This window comes from Ranitomeya variabilis, chromosome 1 (genome assembly GCF_051348905.1).
Source record: "Ranitomeya variabilis isolate aRanVar5 chromosome 1, aRanVar5.hap1, whole genome shotgun sequence".
Taxonomy (NCBI): domain Eukaryota; kingdom Metazoa; phylum Chordata; class Amphibia; order Anura; family Dendrobatidae; genus Ranitomeya; species Ranitomeya variabilis.
This window is the reverse complement of record NC_135232.1, coordinates 188995532-189022541: the sequence shown is the minus strand read 5'-3', so window position 1 is coordinate 189022541 and position 27010 is coordinate 188995532. Positions and strand designations below refer to the sequence as shown.

Here is a 27010-nt window from a genome sequence, read left to right as displayed (position 1 = left end):
CCACTCCAGGACAATCCGAAGACTCCACCTGACCAGAGGAAAAACGAGGATGAAACCCCGAATTACAAAAAAAAGGAGAAACCAACGTGGCAGAACTAGCCCGATTATTAAGAGCAAATTCGGCCAGTGGCAAAAAAGCAACCCAGTCATCTTGATCAGCAGAAACAAAACACCTCAAATAAGTTTCCAAGGTCTGATTAGTTCGCTCCGTCTGGCCATTCGTCTGAGGATGGAATGCAGACGAGAAAGACAAATCAATGCCCATCTTGGCACAAAACGTCCGCCAAAATCTAGACACAAACTGGGATCCCCTGTCAGAAACGATATTCTCCGGAATCCCATGCAAACGGACCACGTTCTGAAAAAATAAAGGGACCAACTCAGAGGAGGAGGGCAACTTAGGCAAGGGCACCAAATGAACCATCTTAGAAAAGCGGTCACACACAACCCAGATAACGGACATTTTCTGTGAAACCGGAAGATCAGAAATAAAATCCATGGAAATGTGCGTCCAAGGCCTCTTCGGGATGGGCAAGGACAACAACAACCCACTGGCCCGAGAACAGCAAGGCTTAGCTCGAGCACACACTTCACAAGACTGCACAAAGGTACGCACATCCCTAGACAAGGAAGGCCACCAAAAAGACCTGGCCACCAAGTCTCTAGTACCAAATATTCCAGGATGACCAGCCAACACAGAAGAATGGACCTCGGAGATGACTCTACTGGTCCAATCATCCGGAACAAACAGTCTTTCTGGTGGACAACGATCCGGTTTATCCACCTGAAACTCCTGCAATGCACGTCGCAAGTCTGGGGATACGGCGGACAATATTACCCCATCCCTAAGGATACCAGTAGGCCCAGAGTCTCCAGGAGAGTCAGGCACAAAACTCCTGGAAAGAGCATCTGCCTTCACATTCTTTGAACCTGGCAGGTATGAAACCACGAAATTGAAACGAGAAAAAAACAACGACCAACGAGCCTGTCTAGGATTCAAACGCCTGTCAGACTCAAGGTAAATGAGATTCTTGTGATCAGTCAAGACCACCACACGATGTTTAGCACCCTCAAGCCAATGACGCCACTCCTCAAATGCCCACTTCATGGCCAAAAGCTCCCGATTACCCACATCATAATTGCGCTCGGCGGGCGAGAATTTTCTAGAGAAGAATGCACATGGCTTCATCACCGAGCCATTAGAACTTCTCTGTGACAAAACCGCCCCCGCTCCAATCTCGGAAGCATCAACCTCAACCTGAAAAGGAAATGAAACATCTGGTTGACACAACACAGGAGCAGAAGAAAACCGGTGCTTAAGTTCCTGAAAGGCCTCCACGGCCGCAGGAGACCAATCAGCAACATCAGCACCCTTTTTAGTCAAATCAGTCAATGGTTTGACAATACTGGAAAAATTAGCAATGAACCGACGATAAAAATTAGCAAACCCCAAGAACTTCTGAAGGCTCTTAACAGATGTAGGTTGTGTCCAGTCACAAATAGCCTGAACCTTGACGGGATCCATCTCAATAGTAGAAGGAGAAAAAATGTACCCCAAAAAAGAAATCTTCTGGACTCCGAAGAGACACTTTGAACCCTTCACAAACAGAGAATTGGCCCGCAGAACCTGAAACACCTTCCTGACCTGTAGAACATGAGACTCCCAGTCATCAGAAAACACCAAAATATCATCCAAATACACAATCATAAACTTATCCAGATATTCACGGAAAATATTGTGCATAAAGGACTGAAAGACTGACGGAGCATTGGAGAGTCCAAAAGGCATTACCAAATACTCAAAATGGCCCTCAGGCATATTAAATGCGGTTTTCCACTCATCACCCTGTTTTATCCGCACCAGATTATACGCACCGCGAAGATCTATCTTAGTGAACCACCTAGCCCCCTTAATGCGAGCAAACAAATCAGTTAATAATGGCAATGGATACTGGTATTTGACCGTAATCTTATTCAGAAGGCGATAATCTATACAAGGCCTCAGGGAACCATCTTTTTTAGCCACGAAAAAGAAACCTGCTCCCAGAGGGGACGAAGATGGACGAATATGTCCCTTTTCCAAGGACTCCTTAATATAATTCCGCATAGCAGTATGCTCTGGCAGTGACAGATTAAATAAACGACCCTTAGGGAACTTACTGCCAGGAATCAATTCTATAGCACAGTCACACTCTCTATGAGGAGGGAGCGAATTGAGCTTAGGCTCCTCAAAAACATCCCTATAGTCAGACAAAAACGCAGGGATCTCAGAAGGAGTAGATGAAGCGATTGAAATCGGAGGTGCATAATCATGAACCCCCTGACATCCCCAGCTTAACACAGACATTGTTTTCCAGTCCAGGACAGGATTATGAGTTTGTAACCATGGCAGACCAAGCACTAGTACATCATGTAAATTATACAGTACAAGGAAGCGAATCACCTCCTGATGAACGGGAGTCATGCGCATGGTCACTTGTGTCCAATACTGCGGTTTATTCATAGCCAATGGTGTAGAGTCAATTCCCTTCAGAGGAATAGGAACTTCCAGAGGCTCCAGACTAAAACCGCAGCGTTTAGCAAATGACCAATCCATAAGACTCAGGGCAGCGCCCGAATCCACATAGGCATCGACGGAAATGGAAGACAGTGAAAAAATCAGAGTCACAGACAAAATGAACTTAGGCTGCAGAGTACCAATGGCAAAAGATTTATCAACCCTTTTTGTGCATTTAGAGCATGCTGATATAACATGAGCTGAATCACCACAATAAAAACACAATCCATTTTTCCGCCTATAATTTTGCCGTTCACTTCTGGACTGAATTCTATCACATTGCATAGTCTCAGGTGCCTGTTCAGAAGACACCGCCAACTGGTGCACGGGTTTGCGCTCCCGTAAACGCCGATCAATCTGAATGGCCATAGCCATAGACTCATTCAGACCTGTAGGCGTAGGGAACCCCACCATAATATCCTTAATGGCCTCAGAAAGACCATTTCTGAAGTTTGCAGCCAGGGCGCACTCATTCCACTGAGTAAGCACCGACCATTTCCGAAATTTTTGACAATATATTTCCGCTTCATCATGCCCCTGAGAGAGGGCTAATAAAGCCTTTTCAGCCTGAATCTCTAGGTTAGGTTCCTCATAGAGCAATCCCAATGCCAGAAAAAACGCATCCACACTGAGCAATGCAGGATCCCCTGGTGCCAATGCAAATGCCCAATTCTGAGGGTCGCCCCGCAGGAAAGATATTACAATCTTGACCTGTTGAGCAGGGTCTCCAGAGGAGCGAGATTTTAAAGAAAGAAACAATTTACAATTGTTCCTGAAATTCAGGAAGGTAGATCTATCTCCAGAAAAGAACTCTGGAATAGGAATTCTAGGTTCAGACATGGGAGTGTGAAAAACAAAATCCTGTATGTTTTGAACTTTTGCCGCGAGATTACTCAGGCTGGAAGCCAAACTCTGGACATCCATGTTAAACAGCTAAGATCAGAGCCATTCAAGGGTTAAGAGGAGGTAAGAAGCAGCTAGACAGCAATTAAGGGCTAGGCAGCAAAACTCTGAAGGGAAAAAAAAAAAAAAAATTTCCCTTAAACACTTCTTTTTCTCCTGCTTCAGCCCAAACAATTAACACTTTGTGGGCCGGCTATACTGTCATGAATCCCCAATGGCTAGGGATAGCACAGGACAAGCAAAGTACAAATAGATAACGGACGAGCTCTAGGGTGATGGAACCTGGGCTGACCGCTGCCCTACGCCTGACAAACGCAACTAGAGATAGCCAGGGAGCGTGCCTACGTTGGTTCTAGACGCCACGCACCAGCCTAAGAGCTAACTAGTACTGCAGAGAAAATAAAGACCTCACTTGCCTCCAGAGGAATGAACCCCAAAAGATATAGTTGCCCCCTCACATGTATTGACGGTGAAATGAGAGGAAGGCACACACATAGAGATGATATATATAGTTTTAGCAAATTGAGGCCCACTGTAAACTAGAAAGCAGAACGATACAAAAGGGGACTGAGCGGTCAGCAAAAAACCCTAATCACAAAAACCATCCTGAGATTACAAGAACCCATGTGCCAACTCATGGCACATGGGGAGAACCTCAGTCCACTAGAGCTACCAGCTAGCATAGAGACATAATAAGCAAGCTGGACAAAAAACCAAACAACTGAAAATCAGCACTTAGCTTATCCTGAAAGATCTGGGAGCAGGTAGGCAGGAACCAAACAGAGCACATCTGAATACATTGATAGCCGGCAAGGGAATGACAGAAAGGCCAGGTAAAATAGGAAACACCCAGCCTCTGATGGACAGGTGGAAACCAAAGGCCGCAACCCACCAAAGTCACCCAGTACCAGCAGTAACCACCAGAGGGAGCCCACAAACAGAATCCACAACAGTTTTCATCCCTTCACCAAGGCATTGCACTATTTGATGCTTTTCAGCAGCAGAGAGATCCTTTTTTTCCCATGTTACTTGAAAACTGTGACCTGCTTAATAATGTGGAACATCATTTTTAAGTAGTTTTTCTTTAATTAGAATCACCTGGAAAACCAATTATCACATGTGTTTAAGATTGATTTCAGTGATCCATTGAGCCCTGAGACACAATACCATCCACGAGTTTATTTGAAAAACAAAACAATTAAATCTTTATGACACTTAAATCCAATTTGCATAATAATTTGGAACACAGTGTATTAGTCAATTTTGCAACAAAATCTACAGGCATGTGCTATAAAGTTGAAGATGAAGAGGAATTTTACCACTCAGCACAACATTAACCCCAAGTCTACTTTCAAATCAACAAAACAATGTCTTCACTAGAAGAAGAGCTTGGTTTTGGAATGGCTCAGCCAGAACACAGATCTAAATCCAATTAAAAATCTGTGGGTTGACATGAAGAGAGCTGTACAGTGAAGATACCCTTGAAACCTAACAGCATTACTACAAGGAAGAAAGGAAGAGTGGATAGATTGCCAATTCTAGATGTGCTATGCTAATAAAATCAAAGGATACTTCAACAAATTATTAGTTTAAGGGTGTGCATATTTTTTGCAACTACATTGTATTAGCTCTTTATTTTTATTTTTCCACAGGAAAAAAAAAATTGTTTTTCATTAGGATTGTACAAATCATAGTTGAATTTAAAGGTGGAAAAAGTTCTAAAAGGTTATTTATTTGTATGATTTTTTTGTTACATAACAAAAACCTGGCATTTAAACATGGGGTGTGTTGAATTTTTATATCCAATGAGTCTATCTATCTATCTATCTTTTAATTAAATGTGCAAAAAACGCTTTGTATATTTTTAAAATATCTTTTTAAATGCAAAACAAGTTCAACTAAAGATCTGAACTGTCACGAATGGTGAAGCAATGGTTGGAATTGTATGAAATGTAGAAGAGAAATTATAGCCAGTGAATTCTGACTGCATAACTTAGCTGCTTTGTTAAATTATAATGTGTTATTTCTGCAAAAAGAAAACCCTCCCATCGCTACAGAACAGAATATGAATAATGGGTTGCATCAATTGAGGCTCACATAACAAATATGTCATTCTTGCATTCCTCTCACTTGAAAAAAAAAATCTAAATTATAAGATACTTATGCTTCCATTTAATTTCCAGCTGAATGCAGAATGGAAACTGCTATTAATGTTCAGAGAACTTGTAGAAACAAAGGCTTTCTTCAGCAAATACATTTTATTGCTTCAAGATGTGTGATATAATGTGCACGTTTCTGAAACAAACAGATTGAAATTCGACTTCCATCCTTGAGGACATACCAGGAAAAGATTGTAACGTGCCTTGTTTGTAGATAAGGCATGTTCTGGCAACAATAACAGTGTGCTTCCTTCCATAATACTCTTGTTTCCTTTATTTGAGAACATTTGTTACCAGACTGAATCCTCAGTGGAAATTACAGTTCTGAATTCTAAACAATGTATGCAAAACTATGTACTCCAGCAGCATCAAATCACTCATGCAAATACAAATTACAAGAATTCACACTTTAACACCTCTGTAACAGTCTTTATATATGCAAGGTAAATCATCAATATATATATATACCTGCTTCACATATCCTGTATACATAAACATGACGAGTATCTTAGAATGTGAGTATCTATCTATCTATCTAAAGAAAATCAGTGTCATGCTCGCGCCCAGACTGGTTGGCGCGGGCGTGCGGGGGAGTGGCCCCACTGGACCACAGTCCAAACTTCCCAGGAAGGGGCGTAACTAAGTAGCTTCCTAGGTGTTCGCTGGAGCCTCTGATGGTGAGGTCAGACTTGTGCAATAGGGAGCTACCAGGTACCACTCCAGGGTGGAGTCTGGTTGTGGCTGCTGATCCCACCGGGGAATGGAACATAGACAAGCAAGCGGGCACGGCTGGCACATAGGCAGGCAGACGGGTACAACAGGAACACTGTCAGGCAGGCGGGCATGGCTGGCTCTCAGGTAGGCAGGCGCGGCTGGCTCTCTGGCAGGACTGGTGGACAAGACTGGCACACTGGAAGAACCGGTAGGGACCGGTCTGCAGGCAGGTATGTAGAACGGGTAAGAACCTGTTCAGACACGAGGACTTAGGAATAAGTAGAAAAAGACTGCAAGAGCGGATGCAGAGCGAAAGCACAGGAGCTAGAGGCAAGAACAGAAGTGCAGGAGGCGGAGTCAAGAGCAGGAGGCGGAGCCAAGGGCAAAACCGCAGGAGTCGGAGCCAAGAGCTGGAGGCGGAGCCAAGTGCAAACAGGCAGGAGGCGGAGCCAAGAGCTGGCGGCGGAGCCAAGTGCAGATAGGCAGGAGGCGGAGCCAAGAGCTGGCGGCAGAGCCAAGTGCAGGAGAAGTAGAACCGCAAAGAGCGGAGCCAGGTAGAACCGCAAGGAGCGGAGCCAGGTAGAACCGCAAGGAGCGGAGCCAGGTAGAACCGCAAGGAGCGGAGCCAGGTAGAACCGCAAGGAGCGGAGCCAGGTAGAACCGCAAGGAGCGGAGCCAGGTAGAACCGCAAGGAGCGGAGCCAGGTAGAACCACAAGGAGCGGAGAGGAGCTGCGGGAGAGGTCTCTGCAGCAAAGCTGAGCAGAGCCACAAGGAATGTGGAGAGAAGCTGCAGCAAGGGATAACTGCAACAGCAGAAGATAAGCTGAGAAGAAAGGAGCAGAAACGCAGAAGTGAGGAGCAGAGGTAAAGTAACAAAGGTTCAGAGCAGGCAGAGCTGCAAGAGTGCGGAGTGTAAGCAGACTGAGAATACAAGGAAAGACAACAGGGAAGGAAGCCAAAGACTAGGAGACCGAGGTAAGACTAAGTGCAGACAAGGCAATGGAACAAGACACAAGGACAAAGACACTGGGACCAGGATATACTGCCTCCTGGTGGGCGGACAACAAGACCAAGGAAATAACACAGAAAATCCTCCAGAGAGGGAGTAACTCAGAGAAAGGCCAGGCAAACTCAGAAGCAAGACACTAACTGAGCTAACACATTGCACAGGCCCAGAACACTGGGTGGAGCTGCACTATATACTGGAGGCCTCTTGGTAATTGGTCAGGAACAGATTGGACAGATGCACCTGATTCCTATAAGAACCAGAGAGTTCAGGCGCCGGCCCCCTATACACACACAGCCATGAAGCATGCAGGAGAGCAGAGACATAGAACATGGTGCTGGCAAGAAACAGAAACCACAACATGACCTGGAGCAGTGGGTAAGATAGTGTGAGAGATGTGAGGCCATGCCGTGATGCCAGCAGAGTTGTTACAATCCGGATTTCACATCAGTCAACAAATGATTGAGATTAACCCATTTCTAACATGCCCTGTATACGTCGCTACTGGAGCTGCGGTCCCACAAATTGCCACATATATATGGTGTGCTGATTGTGCCGCCTCACGCTATGCGCCGCCGCGATCAAATGCGGGTGTCAGCTCTATTTGAGAGCAGCAATGCCCATGATTGGTGCTAGCACCAATCGCGGTCGTTTAACCCCTCTGACGCTGCTTTCAGTAGTGACAGCGACATCGCGATTGTGATTGCGATTGCAAAAGATGGCAGCGAGGTCACCCTTGGACTGTGGCCTCCCAGCTCCTGCTCAGAGCAGGAGCTGACAAGCCTGCAGTGTATTAGATGAGCGATTTGTCAGCGTAAAGTTGATGTCCCATCCTGGGACAATGTAAAAAAAGTAAAAAATAAAAATTGTAAAAATGCTAAAAAAAAAATCACAAAATAAAGAACAAAAAAAGGAAAAATATTAATTCAATGAATACATTTATTTATGCCAAAGTAAAAATAAACTAAAAAAAGTACACAAATTTGGTATCAATGCATCCGGAATGACCCACCTTTTAAAACTAAAAAAGGAATGTAGTCAGCTTACCGGTCTTAGACGAAATCCCCAGACCTGCCAACACCCAGCACGGTTCGGGGTGAGCGCCCACAGCAAATGAAGACAAACAGAGAAATGATCCAGCTGGATGTGGAGGCAGTTCAGACTTTGTGAGACTTTATTAGACAACTAAAGCGATAAATAGTTCTTCAAAAAGAAAAATGTTTACATAGCAAACACCTGGCACACCAGTGAGGAGGATCAACGCGTTTCAACTAAGAAGTCTTACTCATGATCTTGAGTAAGACTTCTTAGTTGAAACGCGTTGATCCTCCTCACTGGTGTGCCAGGTGTTTGCTATGTAAACATTTTTCTTTTTGAAGAACTATTTATCGCTTTAGTTGTCTAATAAAGTCTCACAAAGTCTGAACTGCCTCCATCTCCAGCTGGATCATTTCTCTGTTTACCTTTTAAAACTATCCCACAAGTAAACCCTTTCAGTAAACACCATTAAAAAAAAAAAATAAAAAGCAAGGCAAAAACTATGCTTTATCTTCATACCGCCAAACAAAAAGTGGAATAAAATGCAATAAAAAAAGTATGTAAATAAAAATTGTATCTATGAAAAAAAATGCTGTCCCCCAAAAAACAAGAGATCACACAGCTTGATCAGCAGAAAAATAAAAAGTTATAGCCCTCAGAATAAAGCAATGCAAAAATAATTATTTTTGTATAAATAGTTTTTATGATGTAAAAGCACCAGAACATAAACAAGATATTAATGTGGTATCACTGTAATTGTTCTGACTTGAAAAGATCACAATAAAAAAAGAATCTAAAATGTCAAGTGCCTGAAAATGGAACCAATAAAAACGTAAACCCGTCCCACAAAAAACAAACCCTCACATGACTCTTTCAGATGAAATATGGAAAAACTGTAGCTATCTAAATGTAGGGATGCTTTTTAAAATAAGTGTTTTTAGTGTGTGACCGCAGCCAAACAAAAAAAGCGCTATAAATCTGGTGTTGCTGGAATCACAATGACCAGAAGAAGAAAGTCATCCAATCACTTATAATACACGAGGAACAATGTAAACGGTGTAAAAAAAAAGTAAAATCAATTCTTCACCTGCTGTTGACATTTTTATTCTGTCTCATAAAGATCACAGTAACACTCGGCTCACATTTATCCTACACACTACGCTGAGCATTTACACTTGGTTTCTGTGTACATCTCTGAAATACATGTTTTAAGCAGAAACCCTGGTGGAAGATTCCCTATAATGAGAAATATGGAGGCACTGTGGATACCGACTGTCCTGTGATCCGGTGGTGAGAGTCTTTTTAAGGGTGTATGAAAGCGTAATTCACCACAGTTTTGTCCACTTCTGAAAAGAAGCACACCACTGAACAGAGTCCAGATGGAGTCCACAGTAACTCTGATCTTCATTATAGTGAATAGATCCCTCGAGGATTTCATCTGAATCATGTCACTTGGAGATTTAGATGTAAACCCTAATGTAAGTGCTCAGCATCGTGCGCTGGATAAATCCCAAATGTTATGTAAAATGTTTAAAAAAAAGCTTCAACTAAATCAGCAATCAAGTCCCCACTCTGGTCCATCATCTGTCAATGGAAATATAGGGAGAAAATTCTGCACGCCCAAATCCAAATGCCCCCTCCCTTCTGATCCTCAGTGTGTGTAAACCATATTTAGCGCCTAATTTACGGGTGCATGTCTCCAGAAGCATGAGCTGGGCATCACAATGTGATGTGCACTACAACCTACTTTTGACTACAACATAGTAGGCACTGCAAAGGAGAGATTGCACAAGAAATTTTAAGGTCCATTTTTTCCTGTTACCCTTGTGAAAATAAAAAAATTTGAGACTAAAAACATTTTTGTGAGGAAAATTAGATTTTTTATTTTCACAGCTCAACGTTATAAACTTTTATGAAGCACCTGGGGGTTGAAGGTGCTCAGCACACATCTAGATAAGTTCCTTGAGGGGTCTACAGTAGTTTATAAAATTAGGTCACTTGTGGGGGATTCCACTCTGTAGGCACATAGGGGAATCTCCAAACGTGATATGGCATCTGCTAATGATTCCAGCAAATTTTGCATTAAAAAGTCAAATGGCTTTTCTTCCCTTCCGAACAGTAGTTTTACCTCACATATGGGGTATTCACGTACTCAGGAGAAATAACTCAACAATTTTTGGGGTCCAATTTCTCCTGTTACCATGAAAATAAAAAATGGGGCTTAAAAAACTTTTTTGTGAAAAAAGTTGCATGTTATTTTTTTCCTTCCATATTCCCTTAATTCCTGTGAAGCACCTGAAGGGTTAATAGACTTCTTGAATGTGGCTTTGAACACCTTAAGAGGCGCAGTTTTTAAAATAGTGTCACTTTTGGGTATTTTCTGTAGTATAGACCTCTCAAAGTAACGTCAAATGTAATGCAGTCCCTAAAAAAATGGTGTTGTAAATTTTATTGGAAAATTGATCAATCTCTGGTCAACCCTTGTAGCTTCCTAGCAAAAATAAATCATTTTTCAAACTGAGGGCATAAAAATTAGTTTGAAAACTGCAATATTTTCAAAATTTTCACCAATTTTCCAATAGTTTCACAAATGACTGAAAGTCACATCGAACAAATTTCATCACTATCATGGAGTAAAATATGTTATGAGAAAATCTCAAAATTGGTGGAATCCGATGAAGCATTCCAGAGTTATTACGACATAAATTGATACTGGTCAGAATTTTAAAATTGTGAACACAGGCTTCGGGGTGAAGGGCTTAAAGGGAACCTGTCACCTGAATTTGGCGGGACCAGTTTTGGGTCATATGGGTGGGGTTTTCGGGTGTTTGATTCACCCTTTCCTTACCCGCTGGCTGCATGCTGGCCGCAATATTGGATTGAAGTTCATTCTCTGTCCTCCGGAGTACACGCCTGCGCAAGGCAATATTGAGAGAATGAACTTCAATCCAATATTGCGGCCAGCATGCAGCCAGCGGGTAAGGAAAGGGTGAATCAAACACCCGAAAACCCCGCCCATATGACCCAAAACCGGTCCCGCCAAATTCAGGTGACAGGTTCCCTTTAATCTATAATTCTCCTTTGAAGAGGTTCTGAAGCAGATATCGAGTGCCTAAAGAGCCCAATATGTATACAAAAGAAAAATAGTGTGATGGGCAGGCTACCTGATATGTATAAGGGGATCTTAGAACTCCTACAGAGGAGATTATGTTGGGAGAAACAAGGATCAAGTATTTTCCTTTTTTGTTTTAATTTTAACTTACATGTACAAAAATATAAACAATTATACCTCATACAATCTATCACCACCCCCCATTTCATCTCTCCTACATGCCAGGGAAATTTAAAAAAAACATCCAGTGGGTAAGGAAAGTATTCAGACCCTGGTAGGGCTTGTGGAATGCACAAAATAATATTAAGGAAGATATAAAGTGCATTTGCAGCACAGGGTCCACCCTGCAGAGATGACACCTGCTGCTTGGTAATGGCGTACAGTATACGGCAGTATAATGTGAATACACACGGGTTAGCATCACCTGGTATGTAAGGAGGCAAGCCCTGTTGCATCACAGGGCCGCAATACCGCAGAGTGAAAGCTAGTGTTTTGGTCAAAGGACCCTCACCTACGGACACAGGGTTAGCATCCCTCTAGACCCACTAGCGTTTGGCGCCGCAACTGTGGTGCCAGGGAGAAAACGAAACTAAAGATTTACTAGGTGTGTGCAGCGCCACTTTGGCGGACATCACTAACCACCCTAACTACTGTAGGGAATGGAAAGCGCACTAGTTGCGCATGGCACAGCACTGGCGAACGCTCCTGAAATGATGCAGTATTTCGTGCTCTTGTACTTGATTGCAATATCTGGCACTAGTCTGCACCAAACACCCAACGACATATAACAACATTAGGAAAGGGGATCATTAGGAGCTTTCACCAGATAACATATACACATCCACACACAATATTAAGTTTATACTAGCGCCATGCAAACCTTTTATAGATGCAGCCTTCCAGGACCTTCCCAGTGGTCCAATCAGAGCCGCTACAGGACCTGAATATGTGACCCCCGACCTCCAATGATAGGTCATCCCACTGGCATGCTCAGTAGACAAAAAGCAGGACTTAGTCCCCAGAGCATCTGCTTGCCCCTGATCAATGCTGTTTACAATGGCTGAACCTGGGACAGCAGCAGTAACCAGACGCACAGTATCAGCTTGAGCCAGACGCTGGGACTGACATCTTTGCTGAGCAGGCTCCTCTGCTACTGGGGAAGAATGGGACACAGCAGAGGACATGGTTTGAGATTCCCCCTATGCAGCTTTGGGAACAGACCCCTTTGATAATAATAACTTTATTTATACAGCGCCAACATATTCCGCAGCGCTTTACAAATTATAGAGGGGATTTGTACATACAATAGACATTACAGCATAACAAAAATCACAGTTCAAAATAGATACCAATAGGAGTGAGGGCCCTGCTTGCAAGCTTACAATCTATAGGAAAAAGGGAGACACGAGAGGTGAATGGTAACAATTGCTTTCATTGTTCGGAACAACCGTAGTAGTACGGATCGGGTGTTCATGTAAAGCTGCATGAACCAGTTAACAGCCTAAATATGTAACAGTACAGACACAGAGGGCTATTAACTGCATGAAATATATGAGAACATGAAGTGAGGAACCTGATTAAGGTTTAAGGTTTTTTTTTTTTGAATGGGCCACACAGGGATAGTTAGGTTAATGCGTTGAGGCGGTAAGCTAGTTTGAACAAATGCATTTTTAGGGCACGCTTAAAACTGTGGGGATTGGGGATTCATCTTATTAACCTGGGTAGTGCATTCCAAAGAATTGGCGAAGCACGTGAAAAGTTTTAGAGACGGGAGTGGGAGGTTCTGAATTTTGAGGATGTTAACCTCAGGTCATTAGCAGAACGGAGAGCACGGGTAGGGTGGTAGACTGAGACCAGGGTGGAGATGTAGGGTGGTGCTGAGCAATGGAGTCCTTTGTGGATGAGGGTAAGGCCTCTTTCACCCTTCCGTTTTTTGCAATCCGTCACAATCCGTCGTTTTGGGCAAAAAACGGATCCTGCAAATGTGCTCGCAGGATGCGTTTTTGCCCATAAACTTGTATTAGTGACAAATCGCGACGGATTGCCACACATTGCGTCCATCGTGCGACGGATCCGTCATGTTTTGGCGGCCCGTCATCACAAAAAACGTTCAATGTAACTTTTTTTGTACGTCGCGTCTGCCATTTTTGACTGTGCATGTGCGGCCGAAACTCCGCCCCCTCCTCCCCGGACTGCAGAATGGACAGTGGATGCGTCAAAAAACTGCATCCGCTGCCCACGTCGTGCAAAACTTTCACAACATCCTTCGGTACGTCGGCCCGACGCATTGCGACTGACCCGTACAGACGGAAGTGTGAAAGAGGCCTAATAGTTTTGTACTGGATTCTTGAGTGGATGGGTAACCAGTGTAATGACTTTAAATTTTTCACTATTTGTTTCATTGCAGCCATTTGGTAAATTCAAAAAAGTTCACTTTTTTTCATTAATGTAAACTCTGCACCCTATCTTGACTGAAAAAAAAAACTGAAATGTAGAAATATTTGCATATTATATTATTTAAAAAGAAAAACTGAAATATCACGTGGTCATAAGTATTCAGACCCTTTGCTCAGTATTGAGTAGAAGCACCCTTTTGAGCAAGTACAGCCATGAGTCTTCTTGGGAATGATGCAACATGTTTTTCACACCTGGATTTGGTGATCCTCTGCCATTCTTCCTTGCAGATCCTCTCCAGTTCCGTCAGGTTGGATGGTGAACGTTGGTGGACCGCCATTTTCAGGTCTCTCCAGAGATGCTTAATTGGGTTTAGGTCAGGGCTCTGGCTGGGCCAGTCAAGTATGGTCACAGAGTTGTTCTGAAGCCACTCCTTTGGTATTTTAGCTCCACTCCTTTGGTATTTTAGCTGTGTGCTTAGGGTCATTGTCTTGTTGGAAGGTGAACCTCCGACCAAGTCTGAGTTCCAGAGCACTCTGGAAGAGGTTTTCATCCAGGATATCTCTCTACTTGGCCTTGGCATTCATGTTTCCTTCAATGACAACCAGTCATCCAGTACCTGCAGCTGAAAAACACCCCCATAGCATGATGCTGCCACCAACATGTTTCACTGTTGGCTTTGTATTGGGCAGATGATGAGCAGTGCCTGGTTTTCTTCACACATACCGCTTAGAATTATCACCAAAAAGGTTTATCTTCAGCTCATCAGACCAGAGAATTTTATCTCTCATAGTCTGGGAGTCCTTCATGTGTTTTTAAGCAAACTCTTTGTAGGCTTTCATATATCTTGCACTGAGGAGAGGATTCAGTTGGGCCACTCTGCCATAAAAGCATGACTGGTGGAGGGCTGCAGTGATAGTTGACTTTGTGGAACTTTCTCCCATCTCCCTACTGCATCTCTGGAGCTCAACCACAGTGATCTTGGGGTTCTCTTTTACCTCTCTCACCAAGGCTCTTCTCCCACGATTGCTCAGTTTGGCTGGACGGCCAGGTCTGAGACAACTTCTGGTGGTCCCAAACTTCTTCCATTTAAGGACTATGGAGGCCACTGTGGTCTTAGGAACCTTGAGTACTGCAGAAATTCTGTTGTAACCTTGGCCAGATCTGTGCCTTGCCACAATTCTGTATCTGAGCTCCTTGGCCAGTTCCTTTGACCTCATGATTCTCATTTGGTCTGACATGCACTGTGAGCTGTGAGGTCTTATATAGACAGATTTGTGCCTTTTCAAATCAAGTCCTATCAGTTTAATTAAACACAGCTGGACTCCAATGAAGGAGTAGAACCATCTCAAGGAGGATCACAAGGAAATGGACAGCAAGTGACTTAAATCTGAGTGTCAGAGCAAAGGGTCTGAATACTTATGACCATGTGATATTTCCGTTTTTCCTTTTTAATAAATTTGCAAAAAATTCTACATTTCTGTTTTTTTTCAGTCTAGATAGGATGCAGAGTATACATTAACGTGAAAAAAAAAAACTTTTTTGAATTTTCCAAATGGCTGCAATGAAACAAAGAGTGAAAAATGTAAAGGGGTCTGAATACTTTCTGTACCCAATGTATATGTCATCAACCCACCCACTTGCTCCAAATATTTAACCACATCTCCAACTATCGTTTACTCCCATACCAAATTCCCTCATATTCAACAACGCAATCTCAAAACTGTGGTCCACTCCACTCCACCACTGAAGGAGTTTTGCTAATACGCATGTCCTGGATATAAATAGTCTGGCCACAAATAAAAAGTATAGCAATAAAAATTTTTGTGTCATGATATCCATCCCAGTTCTATGAACAGTTTAAAATCACTGTAGTAATAGTAAATGATAATTGTAGCCATCACTTTATCTTGCAATTTCCATTCCCAAAACAAATGTGTAAAACTTACACTTGTCTTTAAACATTGAGGACAAAAAAATATTTCTCCAATATTCATTTTGACTAGTGCTGTAGGTGCATAATCTGTGAACAATATTACAGAAGCAGACCCATTAATGTTTTTATCGTCTTAATATATTGCAGTTGTCATTAAGGTTGAGCGACTTTTATTTTTATAGGATTGGGTCGGGTTTCACGAAACCCGACTTTCTCAAAAGTCGGGTCGAGTGAAATCGGCCGATCCTATAAAAAAGTCAGGGTCGGGGTCGGCCGAAACGCGAAACCCAATGCAGTGCAATGGGATACTATGGTTCCCAGGGTCTGAAGGAGAGGAAACTCTCCTTCAGGCCCTGGGATCCATATTTACGTGTAAAATAAAGAATTTAAATAAAAAAAATTGATATACTCACCCTCTGACGCACCCTGGTAGTAACCGGCATCTTCCGTTCCTAAAAATGGCGCTTGAAAGACCTTTCGAATGCTTCACGGCTTGTGATTGGTCGCGGCGGCCCACGTGACCGCTGAGCGACCAATCACAAGCCGGTGACGTAATTCTCAGGTCCTGTTCTGGTTCTCAGGTACATGAGAATTACGTCACGGCTTGTGATTGGTCGCTGAGCGGTCACGTGGGCCGCCGCGACCAATCACAAAGCCGTGACGTCATCGGAAGGTCCTTCACGCGTTCATTCTTAAGAAGGAAGGCAGCCGGAAAGAAGCAGGGCGCGTACGAGGGTGAGTATATACCTAATAGGAATATACTCACCCTCGGCTTCTTTCCGGCAGCCTTCCTTCTTAAGAATGAATGCGTGAAGGACCTTCCGATGACGTCACGGCTTTGTGATTGGTCGCGGCGGCCCACGTGACCGCTCAGCGACCAATCACAAGCCGTGACGTAATTCTCATGTACCTGAGAACCAGAACAGGACCTGAGAATTACGTCACCGGCTTGTGATTGGTCGCTCAGCGGTCACGTGGGCCGCCGCGACCAATCACAAGCCGTGAAGCATTGGAAAGGTCTTTCAAGCGCCATTTTTAGGAACGGAAGATGCCGGTTACCAGCGGCGATGTCCAGGCTGCGTCGGAGAGGTGAGCATATCAATATTTTTTATTTTAATTCTTTATTTTACACTTAAATGTGGATTCTGATACCGATTTCCGATATCGCAAACATATCGGAACTCGGTATCGGAATCCCGATACCAGATTCAGAAGATCGCCGACCTCATGGCCGACCCCACACAGGGGTCGGGTCGGGTTTCATGAAACCCGACTTTGCCAAAAGTCGGCGACTTCTGAAAATGGTCGACCCGTTTTGCTCAACCCTAGTCGTCATATTATACAGCACTGTGTATTTATAATTGCTCATTTTACCTTTCTACCCAGTTAATTCTTCTATTTATATTAGGTGTATGACGTCTCTTGATTACAAACAGGCTAGCTGAATCCTTCTAAACTCTCTTTAGAAATAGGAAGCCTCTTTTCCCTGCATAAGTCATCATTAAAACTACAATCCTATGTCATTGAAAAGTCCCTGGCCAGCCCAGCACCACCGCTACTTCAACTCTTTATCCAGCTGCTCCGCACCTTGCTAGGGTCTTTGCAGTGATGTAGAATTGTAGTTCTAATTATGACTCATGCAGGGAAAGACACTTTCTGTTTCTACATAGAGCTTAAAAGGATTCAACTAGTCACTAGTCTTTTTTTAGTCATGTGATGTCATAGACCTAAAGGAAAAGAGAAGAATTAACTGGGAGAGGAGCAAAATTCAACGTAACATATAATATGATGACTGCGGTATATTAATAGGATGAAAACTTTGATGAGAGTGCTTCTCTAAATTGCGCCATCCTATGATTGAAATTTAATGAAACATCATCAATATTTCTATATACAGTACATTGCACAACCACCAATTTCCCAGTGTCTATTTCCCATCTTACCTGTTTTTTAAACTCAATTAAACCTGCATATAAGCCTGCAAATAAATGCATAACAATTTTACATGTACATGACAAAGGTTTCTCCCTCTTAATATTTTGGATCAATACGGTGATGGTCCCTTTTGTTGTAAAAATAGCATTAGTTTCAATATTGGTATCAGGTATTTCTGTGTAGATACAATGTCAAAGCCACTGTAAACTCCCCAATCCTTCTCTTAGACCTCTCCTCTGCCTTAGATACAGCTGACCATTCCCTTCTACTTCAAATCCTTTTATTCCTCGGAATCAAAAATCAAAAATACCTTTAGCCTGTCACAACTCATAATGTGCCATCGCTTTAAGTACCACCTATATGCTGATTACACTTAAATCTATCTCTCTAGCCCAGATGTCACTCCACTGTCTAGAATGTCAGTCTCTCAGCCATATCCTCCTTCCCTTCACAGTTTCCTAAACTCAGTGTGACTAACTCGATCATCTTACCTCCATCTCACTCAACCCTCCTGTCAGACATATCCATCACAGTAAATTACATTAGATTTCCCCCTGTATCGCTGCCTGGGTATAACTCTTGCTTCTTTCCTGGTCATCAAACTACATATCCAAGCCCTTATCACCTCCTATCACCTCTAAATCTAAACATTTCCATAATCCACCCATTCCTCAACCCAACCCCTAATTAACAAAAATATTTGTACATGACCTAATAATCTCTTGTTTTGACTACTGTACAGTAATGTCCTCCTATGTGGTCTCCCAAATGACCCTCTTGCACTCCACCAATCTTTAACTATACTGCCCCACCTTCCTCTCGGATAAGAATTCTAGTGCAAAATTGTCGTTTATTCCATGTGTTTAATACTTCATACCAACAGTAGGATGGTTACTGTCAAAATTTTGCAGTTCAAATCTTCCCCAGAGGTTACTAGCACCCTCTAAACCTAATAGTTAAAAACAGATGGATCCGCGCTGCAGTGATAATAAACAAGCAAAGATATACCTGGGTGTATACTAAAATGCCTAAAAGGTGTTCCGCTAAATAGATGCACAGTGTGTCAGCAAAAAATGGAAATACGGGGAATAGATGAATTGTGGACTCACCGTAATATAGTTGTAACTTAATGTGTGGTAGAGGGTGTTGTCCGGATAAGGTGGCGGGGTCCGTCTGGTGGGTGTGCAGGCAAGCAAACGGGCGAGCAGGAGAGAACAACCGCAGAGTAGCGTGTGTTGCGGAAGCTGCGTAGAGCCCGGGACAACTCCGGTCGGTAGCGTCCCTGGATACGAGCGGGAAAGAACAGAGGGAGAAGCTCGCTGGCACAGGGCTCAGCGTGTGACGTCACTGAGCTTGTGAAAAGTACGGGGTAACACAGAGACCAAATGACCGACGCGTTTCGAAGGAGCAGCGTCCTTCTTCCTCAGGGTTACCGGTCCCTGCAGATGCCCCGATATTTAACCTCCCAAACTGTCAATCAAAATACACAGACCGCCCATTTAGCCCGCTGCTAAGATGGTAACATGTGGAAATGACCGGCATCCTAGAACTGTGAGATGCAGCCAAAAATTATGGCCCATGAAACAGCCATGTATAAAATAAAGGGATATATATCATGGAAGTGCACTTAGCATACGACCTGTACAGGAAGAACCTAACTGTGTTGGATTAATTGATCAGATTATCAAAATGGATCGAATTGCCACAATGAGGTGAACAAGAAATCTAAAACTAATCTTTAATACGTATTTAATTAAAATTAATATTAATAATAGAAAATGACATTAGATAAACACTGATAAAAAATATATAAATAAATAAATAAAAGAAGGGCAAGTGGTATCCCTGCCACTTCTAGATAAAAATTAGAGACCAAAAGGATAAAACGAGGTTGATAATAGACTACCCCAATGTACCAAGGACAATGAAAAAGGGAGGGGGATTGGGGTTAGGGAAGGAAAGGATTAAAAGGCGAATATTTCAAGCCCATGGTTAAGGCCTTTGGGGGCCAGACTGTTCAGGGAGAAGATCCACTGGGATTCGGCCCTTGACATGGCTTTTATTAGGTTGCCCCCTCTTAAATTTGGTTTCACCTTTTGGATACCCCAAAAAACAATGCCCCTGGTGGATTTATCATGTTTTTCACTAAAATGACGGGAAAGTGGGTGGCCCATGAACCCCTTCTGGATGTTAGTAAAGTGTTCCTTCACCCGGACCATCATGGGCCTTTTAGTGCGACCAACATAGAGTTTTTTACATGGGCACTCAATGGCATATATAACCCTGGAGGTAGAGCACGTGATGTTATCCCTGATATTATATTCATTCCTATCGTCTGAATCAGTGAAAGTAGAACGGCATATTTTATGAAAGGATGTGTGCCGGCACCCATAGCAGAATCCGCAGGGTGTAAATCCTGTCTTGCTGCTACCGGGAACCTCCGTTATTTGTTTGTGCTTGGATGCCTGTTTTGTAGTGGGGGCTATAATGCTGCCCAGAGATTTTGCCTTTTTAAATACAAATCTTGGTACGGGTGGCAAAAGTTCACCTATAACTTTGTGGCCAAGTGGGAGGAGTCCTGCATTTTTCCATCTGGCAACCTTCGTACGGGCCTGGTCCTTTGGCGTTGCTTCATTGACGACGTGCTTTTTGTCTGGAATGGCCCCAAGGTCGAGCTGGATTCCTTCATATCGAGTTTGAACAATAATACTTTTGGGTTGGAGTTTACACCCACAATCAGCGCTACAAGCATCAATTTCCTGGACCTCAATATCTACATAGAGAGTGACCAGATATTTACTAAGTGTTATCGCAAAGAGGTGGACTCCAATAGCTTTATTGGTATGACCAGCTGCCATCTCCCAGTTTGGCTTGCGAATATTCCCAAGGGTCAATACACAAGAGTCAGGCGGAATTGTACTACCTTGGAGGACTATAGTAAGGATTCTGCCTTCCTCACCCAGCAATTTCTTGATAAGGGTTACCCTAGGGAACTATTGGAACAGGCCAAGAAGGATATTATGGAAACACCAAGGGATGCTCTGTTACACAGAGTGAAACCCACTAATCAACCAATGAACATCCAGGACCAAATTCGTCAACTACCATTTATAACCCAATTCCATGCTGGGCATACAAAATTAAGGTCCATTATCCATAAGCACTGGTCTGTACTTCAAGGGGACAAAATTATAGGTGAACTTTTGCCACCCGTACCAAGATTTGTATTTAAAAAGGCAAAATCTCTGGGCAGCATTATAGCCCCCACTACAAAACAGGCATCCAAGCACAAACAAATAACGGAGGTTCCCGGTAGCAGCAAGACAGGATTTACACCTTGCGGATTCTGCTATGGGTGCCGGCACACATCCTTTCATAAAATATGCCGTTCTACTTTCACTGATTCAGACGATAGGAATGAATATAATATCAGGGATAACATCACGTGCTCTACCTCCAGGGTTATATACGCCATTGAGTGCCCATGTAAAAAACTCTATGTTGGTCGCACTAAAAGGCCCATGATGGTCCGGGTGAAGGAACACTTTACTAACATCCAGAAGGGGTTCATGGGCCACCCACTTTCCCGTCATTTTAGTGAAAAACATGATAAATCCACCAGGGGCATTGTTTTTTGGGGTATCCAAAAGGTGAAACCAAATTTAAGAGGGGGCAACCTAATAAAAGCCATGTCAAGGGCCGAATCCCAGTGGATCTTCTCTCTGAACAGTCTGGCCCCCAAAGGCCTTAACCATGGGCTTGAAATATTCGCCTTTTAATCCTTTCCTTCCCTAACCCCAATCCCCCTCCCTTTTTCATTGTCCTTGGTACATTGGTGTAGTCTATTATCAACCTCGTTTTATCCTTTTGGTCTCTAATTTTTATCTAGAAGTGGCAGGGATACCACTTGCCCTTCTTTTATTTATTTATTTATATATTTTTTATCAGTGTTTATCTAATGTCATTTTCTATTATTAATATTAATTTTAATTAAATACGTATTAAAGATTAGTTTTAGATTTCTTGTTCACCTCATTGTGGCAATTCGATCCATTTTGATAATCTGATCAATTAATCCAACACAGTTAGGTTCTTCCTGTACAGGTCGTATGCTAAGTGCACTTCCATGATATATATCCCTTTATTTCATACATGGCTGTTTCATGGGCCATAATTTTTGGCTGCATCTCACAGTTCTAGGATGCCGGTCATTTCCACATGTTACCATCTTAGCAGCGGGCTAAATGGGCGGTCTGTGTATTTTGATTGACAGTTTGGGAGGTTAAATATCGGGGCATCTGCAGGGACCAGTAACCCTGATGAAGAAGGACGCTGCTCCTTCGAAATGCGTCGGTCGTTTGGTCTCTGTGTTACCCCGTACTTTTCACAAGCTCAGTGATGTCACACGCTGAGCCCTGTGCCAGCGAGCTTCTCCCTCTGTTCTCTCCCGCTCGTATCCAGGGATGCTACCGGCCGGAGTTGTCCCGGGCTCTACGCAGCTTCCGCAACACACGCTACTCTGCGGTTGTTCTCTCCTGCTCGCCCGTTTGCTTGCCTGCACACCCACCAGACGGACCCCGCCACCTTATCCGGACAACACCCTCTACCACACATTGAGTTACAACTATATTACGGTGAGTTCGCAATTCATCTATCCCCCGTATTTCCATTTTTTGCTGACACACTGTGCATCTATTTAGCGGAGCACCTTTTAGGCATTTTAGTATACACCCATGTATATCTTTGCTTGTTTATTATCACTGCAGCATGGATCCATCTGTTTTTAACTATTGCATTGCTCTATTGACAGTATCAGCTCCTTTCTGTCCTGGTTCCTGCAGCTTAGTGATTCTTGTCAGGTAGCGCTGGTGTATTTTCTTATACTACCCTCTAAACCTATTGATCCAAAATTCATATAATTTATACAATGTGATTTTCTGGATTTGTTTGGGACACTCTATCTCTCATTGTTAAAATTAAACCAACCCTTAAAGCCTTTCTGCCATTAAACGTACTATCCCGTCGAGGCGACCTGGGACATAATTCCCAGGGATGGGATAGTACATCATAGGCGATCGTCCGTACTCACAGGGGAAGCGCGACTGATTGCGGCCGGGTGTCAGCTGATTATTGCAGCTGACATCCGGCACTTTGTGCCAGGAGTGGTCACTGACCGCTCCTGGCACATTAACCCCCAGAACACTGCGATGAAACATGATCGCAGCATTCCGGTGGCATAGGGAAGCATCGTTCAGGAAGGAGGCTCCCTGACTGCTTCCTTGAGACCCTCAGACGACGCAATGTGATCGCGTTGTTCCAAGCGTCTCCTCTGTCCTCCTCCCTGCAGGCCCTGGATCCAAGATGGCCACGGGGGGCCTTCCAGGTCCTGCAGGGAGGTGGCTTGCAAGTTCCTGCTGAGAGCAGGCACCGGCAAGCCTGCAGCACTGCCTGTCCCACCCAGAGACAAAGTAAAAAAGTAAAAAAAAAAATATTTACATGTGTAAAAAAACTAACTAAAAAAATAAATTGTTCCAATAAATACATTTCTTTATGTAAATAAAAAAATAAATAAAAGTACACATATTTAGTGTTGCCGCGTCCGTAACAACCTGACCTATAAAACTGTCCCACTAGTTAACCCCTTCAATGAACATTGTATATAAAAAGATATAAATAAGGTATTGCTGTAATCATATTGCCCGAAGAATGAAACTGCTTTATCAATTTTACCAAACGCGGAACGTTATAAACGCCCCTGCCAAAAGAAAATCACGAATTGCTGGTTTTTGTTCATTCTGCCTAGCAAAAATTGAAATAAAAAGCGACAAAATAATGTCATGTGCCTGAAAATGGTACCAATAAAAACTTGAACTCGTCCCGCATAAAACAAGACCTCACATGACTCTGTGGAACAAAATATGGAAAAATTATAGCTCTCAGAATGTGGTAGCCCAACAAAAGTTTTTTGCAATAAAAAGCATCTTTTAGTGTGTGACAGCTGGCAAACATAAAAACCCGCTATAAATAGTACATCAAACCCCCTTTTATCACCACCTTAGTTAGGGAAAAATAATAAAATTAAAAAAATGTATTTATTTCCATTTTCCCATTAGGGTTAGGGTTAGGGTTGTGGCTAAATTTAGGGTTAGGTCTAAAGTTAGGGTTAGGGCTAAAGTTAGGGTTAGGGCTAAAATTAGGTTTGGGGCTAAAGTTAGGGTTGGGGTTTGGATTACGTTTACGGTTGGGTTAGGGTGTGTGTCAGGGTTAGGGGTATGGTTAGGGTTGGGAATAGGGTTAGGGGTGGGCTGAGGTTAGGGGTGTGTTGGGGTTGGGATTAGGGTTAGGGGTGTGTTTGGGTTAGGGGTGTGGTTAGGGTTGGGATTAGTGATAAGGGTGTGTTGGGGTTAGAGGTGTGTTGGGGTTAGGGGTGTGGTTAGGGTTGGGGTTAGAGTTGGAGTTAGAATTGGGAGATTGCCACTGTTTAGGCACACCAGGGGCTCTGCAATTGCAGCATGACGTCTGATCCCAAATCCATCCAATTCTGCGTTGAAAAAGTTAAACGGTGCTCCTTCCCTTCCAAGCTCTGCCATGCGCCCAAACAGTGGTTTATCCCCACATATGGGGTATCAGCGTACTCAAGACAAATTGGAAAATAACTTTTGGGGTCCAATTTCTCCTGTTACCCTTGGGAAAATATAACCTGGGGGCTAAAAAATTATTTTTGTGGAAAAAAAAAAGATTTTTTATTTTCAAGGCTCTGCGTTATAAACTTTAGTGAAACACTTGAGGGTTCAAAGTTCTCACAACACAACTAGATAAGTTCCTTGGGGGGTCTAGTTTACAAAATGGGGTCACTTGTGGGGGTTTCCACTGTTTAGGTACATCAGGGGCTCTGCAAACGCAACGTGATGCCTGCAGACCATTTTATCAAAGTCTGCATTCCAAAACATCACTTCTTCCCTTCCGAGCTCTGCCGTGCTCCCAAACAGTAGTTTTCTCCCACATATGGGGTATCAGCATACTCAGGACAAATTGGACAACAACTTTTGAGTTCCAATTTATCCTGTTACCCTTGGGAAAATAAAAAATTGGGGGCAAAAAATCATTTTTGCGAAAAAAATAAGATTTTTTTTTTATGGCTCTATATTATAAACTTCTGTGAAGCACGTGGGGGTTCAAAGTGCTCACCACACATCTAGATAAGTTCCTTAGGAAGTCTACTTTCCAACATGGTGTCACTTTTGGGAGTTTCCACTGTTTAGGCACATCAGGGGCTCTCCAAACGAGACATGGTATCCAATCTCAATTTCAGCCAAATTGCATTGAAAAGTCAATTGGCACTCCTTCTCTTCCGAGCTCTGCCATGCGCCCAAACAGTGGCTTACCCCCACATATGGGGTATCTGCGTACTCAGGACAAATTGTACAACAAAGTTTGCGGTCCAATTTCTCCTGTTACTCTTGGTAAAATAAAATAAATTGGATCTGAAGTAAATTTTTTGTGAAAAAAAGTTAAATGTTCATTTTGTTTTTAAACATTACAAAAATTCCTGTGAAACACCTGAAGGGTTAATAAACTTCTTGAATGTGGTTTTGAGCACCTTGAGTGGTGCAGTTTTTAGAATGAAGTCATACTTGGGTATTTTCTATCATATAGACCCCTCAAAGTGAATTCCAATGTGATGTGGTCCCTAAAAAAAATGGTGTTGTAAAAATGAGAAATTGCTGGTCACATTTTAACCCTTATAACTACCTAACAAAAAAAAAATGTTGCGTCCAAAATTGTGCTGATGTAAAGCATACATGTGGGAAATGTTACAAAGTTGGAGAATTGCAAAATTTTCAAAACTTTCGCCAAATTTCCATTTTTTTAACAAATAAATGCAGGTAATATCAAAGAAATTTTACCACTATCATGAAATACAATATGTCATGAGAAAACCGTGTCAGAATCACCGGGATCCATGCAAGCATTCAAGAATTATAGCCTCATAAAGGGAAAGTGGTCAGAATTGTAAAAATTGGCCCCATCATTAACATGCAAACCACCCTTGGGGGTTAAAGGGTTAAAATTATAGACTGTTCATGTCTTTGTCAGTGGGAAAACTTACAAAATCAGCAAGGGATCAAATACTTACTTACTTACGTGTGTGTGTGTATATATGTATATATATATATATATACATATTATATGCATGTAAATTCTCTTCATATGTACATCACCCTGGAATTAATTTTGCTTTCAAATAATAATAAAATTAGCTAAGACTGGCCAAGTCTAAGGCTAAGCAAGCTTTTAGGTTAGTCATCCTAAATGTGGATTTGTTAGCCAGCTTTTGGATTGAAGGAGGTATGGAGGAGTAACTACCAGGAGGGGAAGAACTAAGTAGCATTATTACTATTACTATTATTAATTATTATAGCGCAATTTATTCCATGGGTCTTTACATGTGAAAAGGGGTGCACATAACAAAAAAAAACAAACACAATTGCAATAATCTTGAACAAAACGAGTCACTGACTGGTACAGGAGGAGGGAGGAAGTGCTTAATACTGTACTATTGTAAAAAAAAAACACATTACTATTAAAAACAAGACACAATAAACTATATTCTGCCATATTAATAATTATACAGATATACTGTACTTACCTATATAATGATTCTGTCATCAGAATACAGCAGGTCTTAACAGGCATGTCAAACTAATTCTACTTGTCTGTCGATCTACCTATCTTATTTATACATTTTGTTTATATTAATAATTTAGTCATATAAAGCTTGCTCTATTTCCTAAGAGATTCTTTATTTTACCCCCTCCTCTTCATCTGCCCAAGAAACTTGAAACATGATAGCAGAGAAAAACACTTGAGGCTATAGCAACAGAAAATAAATCCTTGAAAAAAATCTACTTAAGGGAAATATGCCTCACAGGTGAAATAGAAATTCACAGCTTCTTTCAAGCCTCTGAAACATAATGTGTCTGACATTTTAAACCCAGGTTAGCCAAAACCAATAAAACAGAATCATACTGAGAGATGCAAAAGTAAACCAACACTGTTTACTAAAATATTTATTCATAGAAAGATGGGGAAGTAATTTGATTTTCTTTGGTATAAACTTTCTCCTGCAGGCCAAAATGATGAGGAAATTACAACTAGTAGTTCGTGATGCAAAAGATCATATGATGTAGTTAATAATTCTCCAATGAAAATATTTAGAAAATATATATCTATTTTATTGAAAACTTTACAGAT

At 42.4% G+C, this 27010-nt stretch overlaps 1 long non-coding RNA gene across 1 annotated transcript in view; it reads right to left on the bottom strand.

Moving 5' to 3' along the window:
* The window catches only part of LOC143793844 (uncharacterized), a 345823-nt gene extending 319285 nt beyond the window's left edge, over nucleotides 1–26538 (bottom strand). The window contains exon 1 of the long non-coding RNA XR_013220293.1: nucleotides 26406–26538. This is a non-coding gene — a long non-coding RNA (uncharacterized LOC143793844). The remainder of the gene's footprint in view (nucleotides 1–26405) is intronic.
* Between the last annotated feature and the right edge of the window lie 472 nt (nucleotides 26539–27010).